General features: G+C 41.5%; 1 long non-coding RNA gene across 1 annotated transcript in view; it reads left to right on the top strand.

The window, feature by feature from the left end:
• The window catches only part of LOC132250618 (uncharacterized), a 35,895-nt gene extending 13,488 nt beyond the window's left edge, over window positions 1-22,407 (top strand). The window contains exons 2-3 of the long non-coding RNA XR_009462210.1: window positions 18,639-18,744; window positions 21,059-22,407. This is a non-coding gene — a long non-coding RNA (uncharacterized LOC132250618). The remainder of the gene's footprint in view (window positions 1-18,638; window positions 18,745-21,058) is intronic.
• Window positions 22,408-24,603: the final 2,196 nt, after the last annotated feature.

The raw sequence follows: 24,603 nt of genomic DNA, 5'->3' as shown, positions 1-24,603 counted from the left end.
TCTCAGAGACTGCATCCAGACAAGTGCAGCCATGTGGCATGTGACACCACAGATACGTCTGCAGCACCACATACTGCATATTCAACTGTTCTCCACACTGCAAGGGAGTAGCGCAGGAGGGGTTTGACCATAAAATCCCAAACAAAAAAAAGTGGAGTGTTGCACATGAGCCCAGTGCATACCGCTCAAAACTGGAGCCTGGCCAGCCTGAGCCATGCTTCAGCTGCCAGCCAAGCTTAGAGTGGCCGGATCACCATATCTGCAGCCCCAGGAGGCCCTCAGGACCCCAGGTAAGGCTGCTGAGGCCAGGCCAGTGCTGACCCCAGCCTCCCATACCCCACCCCACATAACCTGTCATGTACCGGAGGGTGCATGGCACAGGCATTCCCCAGGAACAACTAGTGGTAGCACAAAACATCCCACTGCTTGTCCCCAGGGAGTCAAATGTCCATGCTCGTGTGTACATGGTCAGTGGGTACACCTACACTTGCAGTAAGCATATAGCAATATATTCCAGGGTGCAGCACGTTGAAGCAGGGTGGAACAACCCTGAACTGGTAGGGAGTCCCGGGGGTCAGCCTGCCAGCCCAGGGCTGCTCTGCACTGGCTCAACATGCTGACAGGGGCAGGCTGGGGCACAAGTGTGTTGCAGTGTGGGGCTAGCCAGCAGGCAGCCCCCACACTGCAGAACCCCTGTGCCCCAGTGAGCCCCAGTCACCATTTACACATGCATTTTGGCGCACATAACTACTCTGCTGTAAGGTAGCACTAGTCCCAGACAGTACTGTCCTACAACAGAGTTAATTAATTTACTGTGCCCTAATATAGGGACATGTGTAGAGAGTGATGCTTTACCAAGGACCTAATTAGTCAGCCCTTCAGTAAAGCCCATGTGTAGATGCACCCAGTGTTAACTCTTTGCCTTGATTCTGGGGAAATTCCACTGTTCTCAGTGGAATTGTTAGCTGTTTCTCCTGGCCTAAGCATTAAGGTTCACCTAGCTGAACGTAATCATCAAGGTTTAATAACTCTCCAGTTCTCCCTAGTTTGGAATATACAAAATGAAGGCCTGTGTGCAAATGGTGCATTCTACATACTACCCAGACACTCAGTACAGGAGTTCTATAGCATCTACCAAACTTCAGAGATTATACAAGGATTACCTAATACGTCACTCAAATTTAAATTCCCTATTCCAAATGCAGCAATTTTCCATTCACATTATAGAAGGTGTTAAAGAGCCAGTCATTCTGTTCTTTCATGTCATTTGATTTAGAGCAGACCAACTAGCATCCTCCTTTATGCTTTATCTGTTGAGACATTAAGGTTGGTTAAGTACCTAAACCACAAACACCTTCGTCACTGTCCTTACACTTATCACAGTTTTCTCCCATATTTCTTCATAGAGACTAGACAAGGCAGCAGGATAAAGACAAAGTAGAAAGTAAAGTATAAATCAATTTCTAATGAACTATCAACCTGCAGTGTAAAATGTAAGAAGAATATTTTGATTTAAACTGTGTGCCCTACCAGCAAGCAAGCTATTTAAGGACGATGAGAATTATAGGACATGCCTCTACAGAGCAAGGTAGCTCTCTGCAGATACCCGAGTTAGCTCTGCACACATTAGCTTCCGAATCAGGAGGAGTGCTAGCCACATGACCATGGCTTTGCACCCAACCTAATTAGTACTGCTGAAAATCTGGGCTTTTTAGCCCAGGGGTGCTGCACTATGCTAACCTGGGTATTATCTGGTGTGGAAAGGGAGCTGGGATATCTCTGCATGGCACTGCAGGGTGCAAACTAGCACATAAGCATTTAATTCGGCATATTCCTTCATGGCACTGCATAGTGCATTTATCTCTTTGTGAAAAGTTTCTGAAATCAAGCCTGGTTTTTAACTATGAAGAAGCTTTGATAAAGTACTCAAAAGAATATATAGTGTTTGGTGAAGGAATCCCTGTCCCTGTACAGCACTCGCGTGCACACGCGCGCACACAGTCTCTTTCCTAACTACAGGCTTATGCTGATCTTCAATCTGCTACACGTCATGCTCATCTGCAGCAGCATAAGGTGTGAGGTGAGTCTGAAGGAGAGCTTGATGCCATAATGGAGGACTTTTCTAATTCATCATCACAAATTACTGTCTACCCACATCCATGTTTTCCTTTCTGGAGGCTACTGATCCTCTTCACATGACAACACTGGATTTATTCTTTAACTTCATTGGTGTTAGTCAGAGAAAAGACCTAAAATTAAGGTTAAGTGGAATATTTTTTGTGTAAGTTATCTGTTTCTGAATATGCAGCACCTGCATCAAATGCTGAGAATAACAGCACCAGAAGTCAGAAATAGAGAGCCTTTTACTTCTTTTTCTCAGTGATGTTCACTTTGGTGTTGCTGCAGTTATTGTGGATTTTTTTTTTTCTTCAGACTATGCCACCCACGCTAAGGGATGATACAATTTGTTCACTGAAGCATGCTTAAACTCTGGATAAAACACCAAAAGTAACTACAAATGAGAGAGTTGTGTAACATTTTGGTGAATTAAAAAAAAAATCCCTTGTTCTTGATGTGCATAATCATGTAAGAACAACTTTCCATGTGTGATAACCTAAAATAGTTTTAATTGGAAAAAGACTTAACAAATTCATAAAGTACCTTCACATTTCAGTTTCATAATTAACTTGAATACAGGAGTCCATATGGCATATGAGCAATATTTAATAAAAATAGCTGGCTAGCTTGCCAGGAAAAGAAGTGATGTTATTGTGGGAAGATTCGCACATTACATAATTCATGATTTTTATAGAAGACATAGGGTTATGCCTGGGAACTGTTTTGTGTTTAGATTCTAACCAAGGTATACCACAGTTTCAGTAATGAATAATGCAGATAACATGGTGCCCTCAGTGAACTATAGAGCAGAAAAAGCCGCTGACTATAAGAAACAGCTCATTAGCTTAAAAAAAGATAAATGTGAGCAATGCACATTACCTTGATGGAGAAACAGAAAAGACAGATTTTACTTTGAAAACTAATTTGTAAAAACAAGCTTGCAAATTTTCTAGTTCCTAAAGCCTGTAGGCAAACTGAGAGCTAATTAAACAAAAATGATCTTTATTTCCTTTTTTTCAAATGAACTGGTAAGATATTTCATCATGAAGGTTTATGTAGTGCAAATGTAGGCCATCAGCACTATAGTACTTCTAAAAATGAAACCATGCCTGTGAAAGACACAATGAGTCTGACTCATTATAGCACTGCTATTTGCAACTCTAGGCTGTAGTTAAGATGGTGTCAGCACTTTTGTTATATAACCACCTATTTTTGGTTGTTTATAACTCAGCTATAAAAAATCACTTCAGGCTCAAACTTGGTATACAAGATCTCAGATATTGTTTTTAAAAAATAAGTTCAGCTATATTTAAACTTCTACTGAATGTATTTTGTTAACAAATTTATTCTTTGTGAATAATGCTGAATTTGCCATGTTGGAGATCAGGGTCCTTTCTTTGACCTCAGGACGGTCTGGCATTGAAATGGTCTCAATGACCATTTCAATGCCAGACCATCCTGAATCTGCTTCTGGAGCTGAGACTAGCACTGATTCCCAGATCTATTCAGGGCTTGTTCTCCCTGAGGGGGGTGCCTGCCATTTTGGCTGACACCTAAGACCTAAACGGGAAGCTGCTACAGCTTGAGGTAAAGAAGGATCTCTAGCTGTCAATGTAACAGTCAGAACCTCTATGAATCGGGAAAGAAGGTAAAATCCATAACACACAGTCCCCAGTGGGATCATGAGTAGGCTTTTTAATGATAGTCATAATGAGCATTTAGCAAAAGTTGAATATTTTTCATTTACTATATAGATCACTGACTTGATTTTACATGGGCCATTGTTAAACAAACACATGGGTAACAGCTCAGGGCACTATGTACAGCATATGAGTCTTGAAATTGTCACCAAGACATAAAAGACTGAAACCATTAATAATCTCCCGTCTGATCCAGCTCCCTGCACTTCCTGCGTTTTGAATGTGAATACCACGTGCTGAATGGAACTTGCTCTTATGCATTGCTTTCTGTTCAGCTGTGTAAAGGAATGCTTTTAATGGCTGATTTGTCAACTGTACAGATAGAAGTGATAACCATTATGCATGTGGTCGCATTATGCATAGGTCGCATGTACAGCCTTCAGCACTGCAATCTGTTTTATTAAATGAATGAATGATGGCTAGGATCTCACATCCTTTTGAAGAAGTGTAATTAAATCTTTTAACTTCCGTCTGATGTAGCATTTGTTATGATGTGGCTTTGAAGTCCCATTAGTTGGTAGATGATGTGCAAATACAAACCACTAGGCACTAGACACAACAGCTAAACTAAACTTTTAACATAGTTACATTCCCACTGAATATAAAATATTAATATAGAGATTCCCAGTCTACAACTGTCTTTTTTTTTTTTTTCTTTGTGCAATCTATATAGTTACTGGGATGAGCAGTGAAATACCAATGCCATCTGGTTTGTACATATAGCCAATCACAGGGAAAGGGAAAAGCACAGCATTGTCACCTCTACCCATTTCAAAGTCAAGCACATTAACCACGCTTCTTTGGAAACAATCCTGACCAAAATGCATTTTCATTTAAGCCGGCTAGGTTTTTTTTCCACTTTGGGTGTCCTTCTTTTTCTTTTCCCCTGCTGCGGTTTTAAAGGAACTAATTCTCTCACCAAAAACCATGTTCTCAATATCTCCTGTTAAATGGGACTTATATCCCCTTTGTAAGTAACTTCTTTTCTTGATGCTTATGCTGAGCAGCTGCCTGGGGGAGTCTCTCTTCTGCATAATGTTACCCCCCACCTGCCTCACTGTCCTTGCAAGCTGATTTCCATTCCACAGACTTTTCATCTAAGCCTGTCTCTTTCCATTTTTCATATAATTAACTTAGCTCCCCTTCATCTAAAATGTAATGTCTATACGTCTCTTCCTCTTTTCTGACCCTCCTTATTCTTTCCTGTCCCATCTTTTATTACTTTCCATCCTTCTAGATTCAGTCCTATCAAGCCGCATGTGAAGCCTTTTACTTCTTTTAAGTTTACTACATCCTTGCTTCTATACCCACAGAGCCATGAAAGGAAAGGGAGAAAAGAGGGCTAATTTGTTGCACTGAGAATCTTTCCTTCATGGAGCAGAGGAGAAAATTATTGGGGTCATCTTCGGCCTCTTGCCATACGAGTGGTCCAAAGAGAAGCTGGATGAAGGAACACTTCATTTATGTAGAAGAGGCAGGTCCACACACTTATTCTGTTAGTTTCTGCTGTTCCACCTATGAGTAGACAGCTGAGAACTCAAAACCATCTTAGGAAGGTAATCATCATTGTCATCTGCTCCACCCAGTTTGGATTCCCCTACCTATTGAGGGAGACAGAAGGAGCAAAACCCTTCAGGGTAAGAAGCGAGGTGCCTTTAGCAAGACAGGTAGTTTTGTTCCATAATTTTCCCTTTATCATGACTTTAACACACATTTTCTACTTTCTATGTGAATGTAAGTCTCCACCTAATTTCTTCTCCTAACAGAAAAGACCTTCTGAAGAACCAAGGGGCAGAGACAGAATTCTAAAACAGTCTGTAGGGTTTTCCTGGTTTCTTCTGACTTTCCAGGCACCTCTTTTGAGGATTATCACATCCAATATGGCTTTGTCATTTGGACCATTTCCAACTCTTGGACTATATTAGGATTTTAATTGTTTTCCAGTTTCCATGTTACTGGAACTGTTATTTTTATCCACCTGTTTGAATATACACAGGGGGAAGAGATTTGTCTGGTCTGAAATGTGACACCTGTGCTTAGTTTGCAAATTAGCTATACTCTCTCTTAAAAAAATCTTATTCCCTAATAGAATGATGTAAAAATTACCTTCTTACTAGTATGCATTTTCTTGTCTTTTATCTAGAAGTTTAAATTTGGGGGCTAAAATTAACTAGGAAATTCCACTGTACTACAAAATAACCTTAGGTAACAAACCATGTAGGTGGGTAATAAATATCACTATGGGCCAAACTTGATTCTCATTGACATTAATCTATCCACATGAATATTAAGAGAGTCGCTTGGGATTGAAAAGGTTGAAATAGTCCTTTTCAAATGAAGAACATAGAAATCAGAGAAAATTAGGGTTGGAAGGGAGCTCAGGAGGTCATCTAGCTCAAAGCAAGACCATGCCCAACTGGGTAATTCCAGTGAAGGCTTTGTCTAGCTTGGTCTTAAACACCTCCAAAGATGGAGACTCTACAACCTCTCTGCGTAACCTGTTCCAGTGCTATACGACCCTCCTAGTGGGGAAGTTTTTTCCCCCATATCTAACTTAAACTTCCCTTGCTGCAATTTAAGACTATTGGTCCTTGTTCTGTCATCTGCCACTAAAACAGTCTAGCTCCATCCTCTGGAACCACCCTTCAGGTAGTGCGAGGCTGTTATTAAATCCATCCCCACCCCCTTTCCTCCTGCCAGCTCTATCTTCTCTTCTCCAGACTAAATAAGCCCATATTCACCAGCTATTTAGGCATTTTCATTGCTCTCCACTGAACTCTCTCCAATTTGTCCACATCCTTTCTGTAGTGGAAGGGCCCAAAACTGGACACAGTACTCCAGATGTGGCTTCAGCAGTGCCAGATAGAGGGGAATAATCACTTCCCTTGACCTTCTGGCAACAATCCTACTAATGCAGCCCAAAGAGACTGACATAAGCATGACTATGGATGGAGCAGCAAAGTAACAAGATGGTGACTTGGCAGCAGAAAAGACCCTGAGGATAAAGTTCAGAGTAGCTTTAGGGGTTTAGGGCTGAGCACACTGAAGAGGAAACAGCTTTGGGGTGCACATGGCTATGTAGCATGGATTGGGGGCAAAGTGACTGTTTAATCCTTTGTAGGTGGGCAGAGAACTGGACTGGCAGACTTTGGCTCAGTAAATGGCTTAATTCAAGAACAGAGCCTATACAGAAAATCCTCAAACAATTGCAAACTATACTGGAAGAAGACCCCATTCTTAAAGAGATCTTTCCAGAACCATCTATCCTAGCTTTTAAACAAGCACCAAACCTCACTAACCTCATTGCCAGAAGCAAACTCCCTATGACCCAAACCACAACTACTGGATCCAGACCATGCCATGACAAGAAATGCAAAACCTGCCAACACACCTCCCCACCCTCACAATAACTACACGCCACAACAAAACCATCACCATTCCTGGATCTTACACCTGCATCTCCAGAAATGTTATATATCTCATCCAGTGCACCAAAGTCCCTGATGGAAAATATGTGGGAGAAACCAAACAACAACTGTGCACCAGAACGAACACACACCAAAAATGTATCAAAGACAAGAATACTCAACTACCTGTGGAGGCCCACTTCTAACAGGACAATCATTCCCTCTCTGATTTTTCAGTTCTAATCCTCAAAGGGAATTTACAAAACACCTTTCACAGACAAGCCTACAAACTTCACTTCATAAATCTACTGGATACAAAAAAATCATAGACTCAATATAGACATTAGATTTATGATGTGCCTGACATTTGATTTGCCAGGTACCTGCCAGACCTGACTTCTTACACTTTTCTCCCCCATCCCTTCTCCCCTTCCCTCCCCTACTTTTTTTGTCCTTTGTCTTCCTAATTTGTAGCTATTTCTTATTTCACAGACAGCCTCTTTTTTACCTTGTATTACTACCACTGTAGGGTCTCCCTGATGCACTTTTTGCATTCTCCCCTTCCCTGCTTTACTTTTTGTTTTCATAATTTCTACCTTACATTCTCACTGACATCCTGTCACACTTTTAGCTCCTCTCATTCCTTGGAGTCTCAGAACGGCAGAGACTTCCTACACCTGAAGAAGAATGATTGTACCCAAAAGCTTACTAAGAACTTTTTTTCCAACTACCCAGTTGGTCTAATAAAAGATATCACAATTACTCTAAGAACCTTGCTTTGCTAAAGTCGAAGTATATCATGTCCACTACTCTCCTTGAATCCACAATCATCACCTCATAGAAGGCAATCAGGTTGGTCAGGCATGACTTGCCCTTGGTGAATCCATGCTGACTGCTCCTCATCATGAAGGATCCTAGTTTTCTCTGATTTAAAAAATCCCCCAATTTTGGTTTAAAAAAAAAAAAAAAAGTAACTGCAAATCCACATATTTCCATGATATATACGTATAGTGGTGTTTCATTGTAATGTGGATTTGAGGTTACTTTTTATATCCAAAAATTGGGGAATTTTTGTTAATCAGAGAAAACCAGGATCCCTGCTAATCACCTTCTCCTCCAAGCTCTTAGAAATGGATTTATTAAGGACCTGCTCTATGATTTTTCCAGGGACAGAGGTGAAGCTGACTAGTCTGTAGTTCCCTGGATCCTCCTTCCCCTTCTTAAACATGGGCACTATATTTGCTGTTTTCCAATTATCTGCAACCTCTTTGTCAACCATGAGTTTTCAAAGATAATGGCCAGCTGCTCTGAATTCACAAATGCCAATTCTCTCAGCACCCTCATGTGCATTGTGTCGACCCCATTGACTTGTACATGTGCAGCTTTTCTAAATAGTCCCTAACCTATTCTTTCACCATGCTCAGCTGCTTACCTCGTCCCCACACTGTACAGCTAGGAGCAATAATCTGCTGGCTGACTGTGCCTATAAAGTCTGAGGTAAAAAAGGCATTGAGTACTTCAGCTTCTTCCGCATAATTTATCACTAGGTTCCTCCCTGATTCAGTAAGGGACAGTGGTATACTGGCGGGGGCTTGGAGGGGGCCATGGCCCCCAGGAGCAGGCCTGGGGGAGGCACCAACCAGGTGGCTGAGCCATAGGCAAATTAATATGCAGGCAAAATGGGCACATGGGCCCAGGGGCCTATTCCAATTTGGGACCCTGGGATCCTCACCAGCAGAGAAGTGAAAGCCACAATTTAAACTTGGTGCCCATTTCAGTGCCAAGTTTAAAACTGCAGCTTTCACATTTGCTTCCCTGGGAGCTGGAAGTAGGGCCCCTCCCCCAGCAATGGGGCTGGGGGGGGCAGGGCTGGGGTCTTACCTGAATAGCTGCACTGTGCCTGCAGGCTGGGTGGCACTGTATCTGGGGAGGAAGGGGAATGAGCTGGGCTGGGAGAGTCATACCCTACCTGAAAGTGGGACGGGGATCGGGACTGGGCTGGACAAGCCAGGAGCACCACACTACACTGTGCCTTTGTGGGCCATGGCACTGGGAGAACATTATTGCCCTCCCACTATTCATGTTAGCCCCCCCCACAGCTGAGCTACCCCTCCCAGGGCCACCGCCTGCCCACAGAGACACAGTGCTGTGGCAGCGCTCCCCATCAGCTCAGCCCATCCTGACCTTCTGCATCTGTGGGGATGCTCAGGACAGCCAGGCAGCAGCTGCCTACATGTAAGTGTAATAGGTGGGGGGGAGTGATACTGAGCTGTGGGGACTGCAGGGGTGGACGGGAGATGGTGGATGGCTGTGTGTGTGTGTGTGTGTGTGTGTGTGTGTGTGTGTGTGTGTGTGTGTGTGTGTGATATCTTTTATTGGGGGGGAGGGGGGCTTGCAAGCACTGCAAGATCCATGGCTGCGAGAAGTGCTTCCAGTTTCGCCGCTGTGCTTTGCCTGTGCTTTTGCCCCTCCCTCTCTGTTCCTGCTATGCAATTGGCCACTGGAGGATCTGCCCCCCCTGGTCTGTGATGGAGGTGGGGGGCGCAAATGTAAGCATAGGCCCCCAGGCACCAGAGGCCCTTGGTATGCCACTGGTAAATGACACACAAATTTCCTGATCTTCCTCTTGTGGCTGACATACTTGTAGGAACCCTTCTTGTTACCCTTCACATCCCTTGTTAACTGCAACTCCAATTGCACTTTGGCCTTCCTGACTTCATTCCAGCATGCCTGAGCAATAGTCTTTTACTTCTCCCTAGTTGTTTGTTCAAGTTTCAACTTCTAAGCTTCTTTTTTGTGTTTTAGCTTACTGAATTGTTCCCCTCTAAGCTAAGTTGGTCTTCTGCCATATTTGCTAGTCTTCCTGTGCATAGGGATGGATTGTTCCTGCACCCTCAGTAAGGCTTCTTTAAATTACAAACAGCTTTCCTGGATTCATTTCCCTCTCACACTGTCCTCCCAGGGGATCCTACCTATGAGTTCATTAAGCAAGTCAAAGTCTGCTTTTCTGAAGTCCAGGGTCTTTACTCTGCTGCTCTTTCTCCTTCCTTTTCTCAGGATCCTGAACTCAATCATCTCAGTCTCTGCTGCCCAAGTTACCATCCATTTCTATATTCCCCACCAATTCTTCCCTATTTCTGAACAACAGGTCAAGAAAAGCATGGCTCCTAGTTGGTAACTCCAGCACTTGCACCAGGAAGTTGTATCAAGCACTCTCCAAGCCTTCCTGGATTGCCTTCTTACTGCTGTATTGATCTCCCAGCAAATGTCAGGGTTATTGAAGTCCCCCATGAGAACCAGGGCCTGTTCTGGAACTTCCACTACTTGTTTGAATAAAGCCTCACTCAACTCATCCTCCCGGTGTAGTGGTCTACAGCACACACCCACCCTGACACCACCTTTGTTTTTTTCCTCTCTGACCATAACCCAGGGACTTTCAACAGACTTATCTTCAATTTCATACTGGAGCTCTCAGCAATCATAAAGATCTTTTACATAAACTGCAAGATACAGCATGGGACATTCACCAGAAAGAATATGCTGTCTGTACCTTGACTTGCTTTTGCTACTTCACTACTTTGTATCTAAACCTGATAAAGAAGGCTTTTTCTTGTTTTTGGTGTCGTTCTTAATACGTAATTAACCCACTGGAAATTACTTGGAAAAAGTGTGAAATGTCTGTCTCCCTGCATTGTTTCTAACTTGCATTTATTACACCTGTCCTTTAACAGGCATGCTCTTACAGGGTAGGCAAACTCCAGGGCAGGCTGTGCACAAAGTATCTAGTGCAGCATGTTTAAACAGTATCTTTAAAAAGGACTAAAAAGGGAGAACTGAGGTTGTGTTTCAATATATCATATGCAATAAGCAGTGATCTGGGTTTTCCATTTCCCACAGAAAATGGAGTAACCCATGGATTTTGCCTTTTACCAGAGGCAAATGCATATTTCTCATTTAACCAGAGAAACCCATGGACTTTGCCATTCTGCAGTGAGCTCCCTGAAGACTGGCAAAGTTCCAGCTTGCAGGGAGCTGGAATGGAGTGGAAAGAAGGTTGGAAGACAGGGGGCACCACCTGCATAGACATGTACATGGCCCCAGGCAGCCTGCAGAGTGGCTTTATCTGGTAAGTAGGGAAGAAAGAGGGGGATTGAGGCCCATGGAGGGAGGAAGCTGGGCAGGGCTTGAGCTGCTGCCCAGCTGGGTGGGGCTTGGAACCTTGGGCCACAATGAATGACTGCAGTATCCCAGCCAGGACCAGGATGGGGCACTGGGAAAGGGAGAGGGAGGGAAAGGGGAAAAGGGTGGACTGGTTCCCCGCTGCTGCATACACTCCCAGGGGGAAGGGGAGACCCATACCCCCAGATCTGTACCCAGGGTAGGCGCAGGCTGTGGGCTCGCTTCTACCCTGCTTCTCTCCCCTGGGGCCTCTGGAGTCAACAAGCATGACCTAGCACAGCTGGGGACAGCAGGGCTGTGCGGGGATTCCTTGCTGCTGTGAGCTCCCCCTCACTGCCCTGGTGATGCACCTCCAGTGCCTGCCACTGCTTTGAGGGGTGCAGCCCCTCACTGCAGCCATGCATGCAGGAGGCACATCGCTGGGGCAGTGGCGGGGGGGGAGGGGTGGCCAGAAGTGGCAAGAAGATTTTCTGCACAGCTCTTCTATTCCCTGCTGCACCAGGTTGCAGGGGTGGGGAAGCAGGGTGGCAGGGAACAGCAGTGAGCCCTTTACATGTTTGCAGCTGAGAAACTCAAAAATAATGATTTTATGAACTTAACTTCAACCATAGCCATGTATCTGGAACAACCCTGCAAATTATCAGGGAAAATAACCAGTTCACTGGTGATTCACATGCAATGTGAATGGAAGAGAGAGTTGTTCTTCAAAAAGCTGAAGAGATTCACTGGACATTCCACAACACAGGCTGCATACACACATTCAAATGGTCTGTGAGACTTCTGGGTTTGTTCTTGTAGTAGAAAATGTTCCTAGACGTGTGTGTACAGACATTTGAATGCTGAGCCCCTGAAGAGCAAATAACTTGCTGTGCTGAGGCTGCACAACCAAGGGGCCCCTGTGCACACATTGTAATATGCTCTGCAGGGTCTCTTAGTCTATCTGGTGACAGATGGGATCAGTAAACAGAGCAGCCCTAATTGGCTGACCCAGACTGCTCAGAATCAGCCTATGTAGGTCAGTAAAGGGGGCATGTTCTGTTCCCTGATCAGCTGAAGTAGTAGAGTCCAGTGAGCAACCTTGTCTCCCTGGTGGGGAGGGGTCAAGGGTTAAAACATCCTGAGATGCTGGAAGACTGCACTGTGGCTTGTCTCAGAAGGGTGAGTTGTACAGACATTTGCTCTCCCAGGAGAAACTCTCTTGGAGTGATTTGACCCTGGTTGTTCCCAGGTTATTTTTCTCCTGGAATGACATTTTTGGCACTGGGAGAAAAACCCAGAGCATTTGTAGACTTATGGTTTCTCCTGGGACATCGTTGACTCTCCCTGGAGAAAATGAATGTCTTAAGAAGCTGTTCTTAAGAGTTGTATGGATCAAGGGATAAGAAAACGCATGAGAAAAGCCTTTCTGTTCTTAGGTCACTCGCTGATTTAAATCTGGCTAAACTTATATTGCCCGGGTTTCACAAACATCTGATGGATACTCAGTAGCCTATATGTCTTGTTGGGTTTCAGCTCAGTGCCCAGCAGAAAAAGTTAAATATAACAAGATCCAGCTTCACAGCTGAGATATTTAAAACCAGCTCAGCTAGGACAGCAATGATTGAAAGCACCCTGGGACTTCGCTACTTAGCTCCCAGGTAGTTCTATCAGAACAAGTCTGAAGAACATTGCCAGGGCATTGTGAGGAAGACTGCCATGTGGTACCTGCTGTGTGAATAGAGGACTTCAGTCTCCATGCTGTTAATCTGGCCAACTCCAAAAGCAGTCAAGTAGAAAGAAAACATTTTCTGCTATCCTTTAATCTCCTCTCCTTATGTTTCTGGCATCTTTCCCTCTTTTCTGTGGCCGGAGTGCTGAATATTGATGACAGAATAAATGAGACAAGTCTGTCATTTACTGGTAATTAAAACAGGTTTCAATTACCTGAAGGAGCAAATTTAAAGATCTAGTAACCCAGCAGAATGGAGTTGTTTTACTACCTAAAGCAACATACAGGTATTATATATATTATTGACTTGTGTATATCTCTCATAAGCAGAACTTCTTAAAGTCTGCATTGTATCACAGTTATAGCAAATGTTAATCCTAAATTAAATTCAAGTAGCTGGTTGAATGATTGAGTTCTACAGAGTCTGCATAACGTTGAAATTTTACACCTCTTTCTATTTCCCTAAGGCCACACACTCAAACATGTAATAGGGAATCTACAAGCTGTGGAAATGTTTAGATGGTGCATTCTTCTGAAGCTTTTTTGAAGATCGCTCTCTGTTGTTTCACTTCCATAATACTACATTTAAAGAAACATCTTTTTCTATGGGGATGCACATTAACTCATTTTACATTTGTTACATTAATTAATTGCTTTTACAATTTTACTTGTTTTAGTTACACTAAAGCTTAGTGGTTAGAGTATAAAGCTTATTTCCCAAGCAGAGAGCCAGTTATGTGTATTGCTGAAATTCCAGTGCCAGCTCTTTTTCAGCAAAACTATAAATAATATCATGCTTAGGAAAAAGTAGCATGGGCTCAAAAATGTATTAAAAGTATTTCTTTCTTCCCCACCCCCTCTTCCTTGGACAGCTGTGTAAGTCATCTACAGGCTAAGCTTTGTAACATATTTTTTTATCCTTAGCAGACAAAGGAGTAAGATAACTGGTTTATCCATGTCTCTGTTTCAAAAGCACCAAAACAAAATATGCAAAGGAGTCTGGGGGGAAAAACCCATACTGAAAAATGATAGATGAAAATATGTCCAGTTAATAAACTTCTGCATAACAAGGTTAAAGATCAAGGTCACAGCCAATAATGCATTGTGGAAGACTATAATTTTCTGATTATTTTTCCCTTGATTTTAAAAATATTTTGATTTACCATAGCTCATCCTAGGTTCCAGGGGTATTAATAGAAACATGTCCTTTAGTATAAGTAATCTGTTTCACATAGAGAGAATATATTGTTCAAAATAAGAAAACATGTTTCATTTTATAATTGGTTGAAAACTCCTGAGAAATAGCTGTTCATTTTCAAAAGGTACTGTAGTGAATAAATTGCCTCTTCTACTTTAAAAATCTAGTTATTGCTAAAATGTCATGTATCTTTGATTCAAGGAGTTCCTTAAAATATGAACGGAGGGGTTGGAAGGGAAGAAAATTCTATTCTTATCTCATATAAAATAAGCAGGATATGAAAAGAAAAGACATCAAATAACCAAAAATGGGGTTTTTGTTTTCTCCTTTTGGCACAATCAGCCCATTAATAACAATCCTTTCAGATCCTCTTAGAAGATTTTTTTTTTTTAGGTGAATGAAAATAAATTTCCTCTATATATTTCTTTCTTAAATCCTAGCAAATCTAATCAAAGCAGTTCCTTTTCAAAGGCAAAAGGGGAAAAAATAAATTCCAACCTTCTAGAAGAACATATAAAATACAATAGGAAAAAAGTCTTAGTCAATATAATAAATCATAACATCATTGAGAGCTTGTTTGGAGGTAGTTTTAAAGAAATTAGGCAGGTGGTGGTTTTAAGGTTGCAACCAGACACCTACTTGGAGCCTTATTTTCACACCCTACCAATATTTCACAGAGATAATTTTCCCCTTTGAGCATTTTTCTGTTTGTGAGAGTAGAGGAAGAAAAGAAGAAAATATTTTTTTCCTCTCTCTCCTTGCCCTCAACAAATACTTTCAGAATAAATGCTTTATGAGTTGCTGCATAAAAAAAAGATTTTTTTTTTAAATTGGTACCTCACTGATGAATGTAACCTGTTTCAAATGTGCAAATTCATATCTGTGTGCCTTGTGCACTAGAAATTGAAGAAAGCAAAAGTAGTTCATAATACATTAACATTAGACTGTAGAAATAGTGTCACTAGTCTGTGCCATTTAGTTAATGCAATACTCATGTAGTCCTATGGCAAAATTACATGCATAGAAAAGACACAAGCATTTTCCCCAATTTTACAGTCAAAATTGAATAGGACATACCTGAAAGTAAACTAACCTGTATTATCACAGGTTGTAAATCTAAAAACAAGAGGCCTGAATCTTTCCTTGGTTAAGTGACTATTGGAAATAATACTAGTAGAATCAATGGAGTTAAAATGGTGTTGAGAAGAGCCAGACTAGGCATGTCTACATGTGCATGTATGCCTGCTGAAATTTACTGCACAGAAAGCAGGAATAGGGCAGTGTCTACATATGCAGGCATTAAAGCACATTAACACTGTGTGTGGACTGACTTGGGGCTAAAGTTAGCATACAATGAAGCATGAGTTTGTGAAGTCAAAATAATCTCATAGAGAGAGTAATGGTGCAGGTATCAAATTTACGCTCAAGTCAGCATAAGTCACTATCTTTACTGCTCAATATGGGGTGCACATGTAGACATATGCCCATCCAACTTATGCCCTGCACAGTAATTTCAGTTACTGCACAGTAAATGTGCATGTGTAGACATGCCCACTCTATAGGGTCTTTGCGTTGTAGTATATGTAGCTCTATGGAAATGTAAAAGTGTGTTTATTCTGTGCTCCTTTCCATAGTTTAATTTGCCAGGTTTACCAATTCACATCAATAATTATGGGATTACATTTGCCATATTAAGTTTATAGAATAATATAATAAAGCAAAGGCCTTTGGTTTTGTATTGTTTTATTGCTGATCTAAAACTTGTTCATCATTGTTTGATGCACTAAGCAAAATAGTTAATTTGTATATTCAACACATTCTCTTCCTGGAATTCACTTTATTCTCTGCTTCTTCAGCTTTAAATAATATTTATTACATGCTCAAATATGGAGATATATTTTTTGTTATTCAAATTATTCAGTACACCAAAATGTACTGCACTGACTTCTATATTGATTTTTAAGAGCTCTGACTGAATTAACCTTCAACCAATTGTATGTCTCAAAGTAGACCATTTACTATATCTTTTCCTTAAATAAGGTTTGTTCAGTAATGTAATGATTGCCTGTAAAGGCACTACAAAAATGATCCATATAGTAATGAATTTGTATTCTATTTCATTCCACTACATGTCTAATACTCAGCACATCTTCTTTCAGTGGCAATGAATGGTATAAAAACCAAGGAAATGACAATGCAATAGAAAGAAAACATGGCCCAGCCTAATCCTACTATGGATAATTTTTTATTGTAATATTTTTCTTCTTAATGAAATACGAAGAGAGCTATTAAAGACAAAAGCTATATGCTTCAAAAGTGGAAATCCAGTCCAAATTAGAGCCATCAATCTGAAAATCAGTGTCACTGGCAAGTTATAAGAATGACCTGGGAAAAAGGCAATACGGGAAGATCAGCAAAAGCTGAAAATACCAGGAAGCAAGACTTTTTGGTAATACCTTTTTATTGAAGCAACTATATAGTTGGGAGAGATGGTAAATGAGTTTTTGAGTGCAGAGTTCCCTTCTTCAGGTGTAGGGAAGTAATATAGCATAAGCTAAATACAAAATAATACAGTGACTTTTAGTAGCAAATAACCTTGAACAGGAGAATCAGTCCTGGTCTGCTGGACCACTAGTGAATAATGGAGCAATTAAAGCAGATACTGCAGCTAATAAGAGAAAAATAAATTCTCAAGACTTCTTTATGACTGAAAAGGGTAGAAAAATGCACATGCTCTTGCTGGATATGGGTAGCAGGAAGTGTGAATCCAGTGGATGAAATTCTTGGGATTTAGAAAACCCCTAACATGCTCACTGGAAGGCAAGGATGAGTTATTCCTTGTCATTACTCAGAATAAAGTTGTGAAGCCAAGTCATATGCTGATACTGCAAATGTTAAAGAGCTGTTATAGTGGACATGTAGGAGTATTTTCAACTACAGATATCTAGCTAGAATTGCTGTTCAGCAGACCTGTGCCAAAGAGTGCATTCAGGTAAGAGCTATTAAAGTGCCAAGTTTTGTGAAAAATCAGACCAGGGTGACACCACTGTATCTGGTGTCCCAAATCAGACCAGGGGGACACCACTGTATTTGGTGTTCCTAGATCCCAGGGCCCTGGCACACCGGGACCTTAAAATATCATGTATGCAACCAGGCTCCACACAATGTTTTCTAATATCCTGGGTATGGGGCTATGGGGATGTCCAGTGCAGTCTCCTCAGTTGATGGTCAGTCCCAGCCTTAATATCACCCTGGAGTCTCCAACCAGCTCTACTGAGGTCCTAGGGCTAAAACCAACAATTAGCTGTTTGCCAGTCTCAGCCCTGGGATTCCCCTGGCTCATTGGGCACCTGGCTTTCAACTGCAAAATGAGGGAAAGCCTGGGATCATGAGTCTGGGTTCCCCCTGAATTGGCAAATAGTAAAGGCCAAATTGGAATCTGATCCCCAATCCCAAAATCACACATCCTACAATGGATATGGGGCATGGCAGGAGGCACAATTGTTGAGAGGATCAGGGAACAGATCCCATTGTGCCATTAAATGAACATGTGCCAGGGGTCTCAGTAAGGAAAGGACAGCATTCTTAATGCTAAGGAACAGATGGTTTGGAAGTGAGCATGCCAAGGAAATGATTATAAGTACAGCAGAAAAGAAAAGCTGTGGCTATACAACTGGAAAGCACTCCCCCTCCCCCCCCCCCCCCAAAAAAAATTTAAAAAAGCAAAACAAAGCCCTAAGTTTATATTTTTGGAATAGAACTTACACAGCAATTCATAAGGTGAACCAGTAATCCTGAACTTGTCCCTCTGTATTGCACTGAGAACTGATGCACAGATTAATTGAAAGAAGATAGAATGACAACCATTAAGGAGATTCAGTAACCAATCTGGATGGATATAGTTTGAAAACAATCCTATAGGTTCTTCTGTTCTGAAATGGGAAACTGGTTGTGGCATAAAAAATTGCTGGTATATCTTCAAGTCCTCATTACTGCAGTCTACCAATAACAGAAGAGCCTGGCATAGAGGACATGAGTCCTGTACCTGCTTGTAAATTATATTCAGCTACAAACAGTATCCCCATGACTTACTGCAGGATGGGAAGATGATGATGAGAACCTGAGTTGTTGGCAAAGTACATGGATTCCTAAGAGTTACAACAATGTTAACTCTTTTTGTTCATTATTTTCCCATTTGCTTTACAGTAAAGGGTGGAAAGTTGTAACGATCCACCAAATGACATCTCCAGCAACAGGTGCTGTTGTATGTTTAGCTTAGTGTTTTAAGTTGTTATCTGACTTTATATTGTTTCGTTTTCTCTCATCAGGGCGGCTACAAAGAAGTTCAGTCTTGCCTGTCCATGCTGAGTTGTTACTTGCAATGTTTGAATACACTGTTTTATTTCTATAAAGTGAGGGCTACAACATTCAAGGGTAAGCCATGTGATGCTTTTTATTATTTTTTTCTCAAAAGAGATAATAAATGCAATCAGAAATCATCAGTGTCAGTTAAACTAGTTAGGAGACAGCAGTATAACATCTGGGTAAATATACAATGATAGGGACAAGCTATTAGAATTTCTTTAAAAGGGATGGGTGAATCTCAGGATTAAGGACTGGGCTGAGGTTCAGGAGACTGGGATTTAATTCCTGGCTCTTTGGGCTTCTACATGAGATGCTCTACTGTTCAATAGACCAATTTACTGTGCACTAAGCATCACCACCTACATGTGCAAACACTTAGCGTGCAGAGAATTGATCTACTCCGTAGTTAATTTGCTACCTGCAAAATTCATGTAGCAAATTAACTGTGGAGTAGTTACTTCACAGTAACACATGTGTAGACATCTGACCAAGATCAAATTTGTTCCTGCGCAGTGGGTGGGAGATTGCTCCCTGCCCTCAGAAATTGATTGCTACTAGGGTGGGCTCTGAGCTCGGCATCTGGCCAGGACAACATCCCCCTGCACTGGCAGCAGGTAACTCCTGGACCTGGCTCTCCCAGCTGCTGCAGGGGGGACAGAGAAAGACGGGAGTAGCTCATTGGGAGCAAATCTGTTCCCAAGAGGGAGCATGTGCAGACATGCTCCCCTGTAGGTTTACTGCACAGTATTTTACTGAGCAGTAAGCCTACTTTGAATTAATTGAATGTATAGACACACCTATTCAATGTGACCTTGGGCAAGTCCCATCGTCCCTCTGCGACCTAGTTCCTAATATGCAGAATTTAGGTTGAAACTTCTATTGGGAAATGTCTGTTTTGTTTCTTATCTTGGGGGCTGTGTGTCTGTTATTGTAAGCCTCAGCATTTCTGGATAGGGCAGGATATAAATCTAAATGATGATAATGATTCTTTCACCCTTTATCTGTCTTGTTTATTAAGACTGTAGACTTTTTTTTAAGAGGGCTGTTTCTTATGCCTGTGTATGCTCAGGACAGGAGGGGCACAGATTTTGGTTGCATTTGCTAGATACCACTGACATACAAGATTCCTTAGGGTGTAAATTTTGTTTAAAATATATTTGAATCAAAGCTAGTAGATATAATCTGATTAAATGGCCCAATAGATATACTGATTTCCAAGAAAATGTTGTAAGATTTTACAAGTAAAAAAATTATGTATAATTTCAAAAGAATTGGGGATATTGGAAATATATATATTTATAGAAAAAAATACACTGAAAGTTTAGTGGCGAGCTCTTTCCTAGAAAAATGAAGCATGCCTGTGGTCAAAATGGTAAATACAGAAAAAAAAGATTAAAATAACTATTTTTGTGTTCTACTATGCATCTGACCACCCAGGTAATTGAGACAGTATGATCAGAAAAGAACACAGACTTATGCTATTCAGTACATCAAGGCCATCTCTTAGCAAATTATTTTGCAATCAGCGCAGGATTATGTGTATGCTGCCATGCCCTTTAAACCAAATAAAACTAGTGTTTACACCATAAACATTGAGAATTCTTGGCTTTCTTGCAGTCCTATGCAATCACTTTAAAATAAAAATGGGCTTTTTTTTTTCTTGAGGGGAAATTCTTGCCTATATGGAGGATTTATACGATGCCTATTTTGAGGAATTAAGAGGTTCACAAGTTTGTGTTGGCCAGCTGCATGTGAGCACATTTAGACTTCAACAAATAAAATTTAAAGAGAGAGTATTCTGGACATTTGCTATACAGCTCCCCAGTGTAATGGATGCCTCACACAATATGGGTGATATGGGTATTCTACCTGCAGATACAAACCCAGGCACTTGCAAGGTACAGAATTTTCATGATAAGGATAACTGGATGATAAAGACTTACACAAAAACTTGGTGATGATGAATTCATGCATTAAACTATAGCTTGAGTTACTTATTAATGCACTTCCACAGAGTTGTGCAAACACTGCTCTGTTTTGAAAGTTAGATGTACCTAGTGGAGCTGAATAGGGGCGGCAATTCCATTTCACAACAATTTTTGAGGATCAGATATAAACATGAACCTGCCTCTCCCATATTGCATGCTAGTGCTCTAACAGTTTTAGAATCTCATGCTGTCATTGTATTTTGCCACCAGCTAATTGGCATTTCAGCATTAATAGCAGGATACTCATCTATTTAATTGATATAAAAATGGGTCTAACCACTACTTTATCTGTGCATTACTGACTGTTAAGCAGCATAAAGTCACAAATAGAGACCCAAACAAATCCTGAGGTTGCCTTAAAAATATTGATTTTTCTTTTCTTTTCAATCTTTTAGAGTGCCTGTTTTCAAGCTTTTTTTCTCCATAACCACAAGGTTGGAAATGTTTCTTGTTTATACTGAAAAGTTGAGATTCCTACAAAAAAGTTTCATAGTCTGGAGTCCTGTGTCATGGGGAGAAGCCACATAAGATAGCAAAGACATTGACTTTTTCAGAATTGTACACAAAAACATTACAATCGGAATATTGGACTGATCTCTTATAAGCCCTTTCAAAATGTTGTCAAAGGAAGTGAAGAAATATACCAGGAGCACCTCCTTTAAACACCTCCTCATTGCAGTCCTTTTCTGAGTGCATATATTAGCAGCGTGACCATCCATCAAAAGTGAAGAGAAAGACCCAAAGCCACAACTGCACTCTTACTGCACTCTTACTTAGCATTTTGCAGGCCGTTGCCCATCACAACACCAGGGGCACTAAGCACACCACTCCCAAAGTGGGCCAGGAGCTATAGACCACAGTATCTAATACATGGACATGTGTTTGCCACACCTCAATCTGTAACTCCACATTTTTTTTTTCATGGCTTGATACCTCAAAATGGCATGCTTTTAAAAGGACTTCCTCAGCGTGGATGATTTCTTGCTGAATCAGCTAGCCTTATGGGGACTCAATTTTTACAGCTGTCAGCCTTTCATTCTAGAGAAGCCTCAAAATATTTAGCAATGAATCAAGCTCTATGGTAACTTACTGGTATTTTTTTTGCTGAAATGATAGTGTCGCTACAGCAGTAATTCCCATTTCCATAACAAAATTGTGCATTACTTATCCAGCTATTTGAAAGACAGTATTAAAGTGGATCCATTTTATCAATTTATATGTTCATCCATAAGTCCTCCTTTTTTTAAACATAGCATATTTTAAAGATAATTGCCATATTAAAATGTACCACTTTTGTTTCCCAGAAAGTGTCTATGCCAAAACAAAAAATAATCCTCTCTATTTATTGGGAATCAATCTGTAATCCTATTGTGGGTTTGTATGTTTTTGTTTTTTCATTCCATAATAAAAACAAACCCCCCCCCCTGAATATCAGATTCCAAAATGTAGGCCTTACAAACTATCTGTTTTTTCATATTTCATTTTAGTCCATCAATACTCTAAAATTGGTGCAATAAAAGTATTCTTCCTAATAATGTTTTCCAGTACATGGGCCCATAGGTACTAATACTGCTGTTTCTATACTGCATTTATTTACATGAATAGTTCCTTTGTTTTCAATAGGACTCACTGCATATTAATTCTGCTTTCCATGAGAGAGAACTGCAATGTCAGGCCTTTTATTAATTGCAAATTCTCCCAATATGGAACCTCAATCCTACATGTGGCAATGTTCCTATCTAGATAAAGCTTATAACTACATGATTTGAGACTCCTTGCTTGTTACCAAAATCGAATGATACTCTTTTGAAATCTAGGGAATTTTGCATCCAATATCCAAACATTGTATGTTGGCTCCATCCCATATATTAGAGTATACTTGCAACATACAAATAAGGTGTCAGGAATATTGTATTACAAATACATGGAAAAATCCCTGGTTCTCACGTGCTAACACATGTTGAAAGCAGGGCTGTGCGAAGTTTCATTTGCTGATATGATTCGGAGGAGATTTGGCTTGATTCAGTAGCCAAATCTCCAAATCCAAATCGAATAAGGAGGCCAGTTAAAAGGTTTGAATTGATTCAAAGCTCTCCAAATCTATTCAGAAAAGATTTGGAGAACTTTGGCAATTCCAGCAGTCCCTGCTCACTGCAGCAGGGAGCTGGATCCAGACTCCATGCTGGTAAGTGGGGGACAGGGGAGGAGGAGTTGGAGAAGGGGGGAAGAGAACCATGGGGGGACCCCTGCCAGGCTCCATCCCCTGCCTGCTCCCCCACCCCTCTGAGTGCCCCTCGACCCCTGCTCACTGTCCCAGTCCCCCCACCATGGCTGCCCCTCCCAGCCTCAGCTCCAGGCTCTTTAAAAAATAGGCCCCACTTACTGGCTGCTGCCAGGCAGGGGGGTGATTCCTGCTGTCCCCTACTGCCACATGCTGCATAGGGGGCTCTGCCCCGAACCCCCACCCACTCTTCCAGCACTCCCCATAGCTGCCCCACCTGCTCCAGCTCCAGGCCCTTTAAAAAAAAAAAAAAAGCCCCCACTCACCACCTGCTCCAGCAGCCTCAGGAATTCTGGGGACTCATGACAGAGCCCCCTCCCCCCCCATGCAGCACAGGGCAGTGGGGGTTTCCTCCCTGCTTGGCAGCGGCTGGTGAGTTGGGGCTTTTGTGGGCTTTTTTTTAAAGGGCTGGGAGCTGGGGCAGGCAGGGCAGCCATGGGGGGTCTAAGAGAGTGGGCAGGGTTTGGGGGGCTCATGGTAGAGTTCCCCAAGTAGTGGGGGACAGCGGGGGTGCTGCAGGGATCACCCCCCCCCCCACTTGGCAGCAGCTGGTGAGTGAGGGCATTTTTTTACCAAGCTGGGAGCTGGGAGAGCGAGTGGGGGATGGGGCCGATTCACAGAGCCAAATCAATTCTGGACAGGGATTTGAATCACCAAATCAAATCACTGTCCCCCGAATCAGCCGAAGCTGAAGCGAATACTAGCCACTTTGCACAGGCCTAGTTGAAAGATCACAGAAAGCTGCTGGATCACACTGATTCATTACAGAAAATGAGGGAAAATTAAAAGAAAAAGTATTATTATATTTACTTGAATAGAATATGAGGAGGAAAAGCTCCTCATCTTACATTCACACATAAGGAAATCTCATAAAATACATTGTCTGTTATTAAACTGCTGCCAAAAGCAGCATGTGCTCAGTAATGGAAACTAACACTGAAGTTAATTAAATGGTACCCACATTAAGTTTGACTGTAAAACACATGACCCATAAGGGGTAAACAAAGGGTGCTTCAAGAAAGGTCAAAAGTATTCAGTCCAAGTGAACTCAGTTACTCCAACCATATTTTTTTCAAGGTTAACATTTTCAATTTTGCCCCTCACCTCCATGTAGTCAGAGAGATTATGGTCTGATAGTAAGGTTGGGGACAGGGGCTATAGAGAGCAGAAGTGTGGGAGGCAGAAGATAAGAGGGCCACCTGACCTCCCCCTGCCCCCAGATTTATTTTCTCTACTGTAGCAGTTGGAAGGGGACAAGTTAAAGCAAATGTTCAGTAATTGGATTCTATACCTGGGATTTTTTTACAAACTTATACATTTCCTATATATATATGTATATAGAATATAATGATTAGGAGGTCATCTTATATTCAAATAAAAGCAGTAGGAAAATGAGAGACAGCAAGTTCAGAAGAAGTGTTCTCTTATACTTATTTTTTTTAAAACACACAATAGTTTGACTTGAATACAAAGTCAATTCACCTAATTCTTCAAGTTGTCCTGTTGATATGTAGAATCCCACTGAAATTAAGTATGATTGGCTACCAGGTTTCACCACTGTGTTACAAGATGGTGGCCTGAGGCTGGAGTTCTACCATTATTGTCTAATATATCACACAATGTTCCATTCTATACTTTAGTTTCTTTGTTCTGAAGATG

Source organism: Alligator mississippiensis, chromosome 5 (genome assembly GCF_030867095.1).
Source record: "Alligator mississippiensis isolate rAllMis1 chromosome 5, rAllMis1, whole genome shotgun sequence".
In the NCBI taxonomy this organism is placed as follows: Eukaryota; Metazoa; Chordata; order Crocodylia; family Alligatoridae; genus Alligator; species Alligator mississippiensis.
Note: the sequence above shows the minus strand (reverse complement) of the source record. Positions and strands in the feature narration are given on the sequence as shown.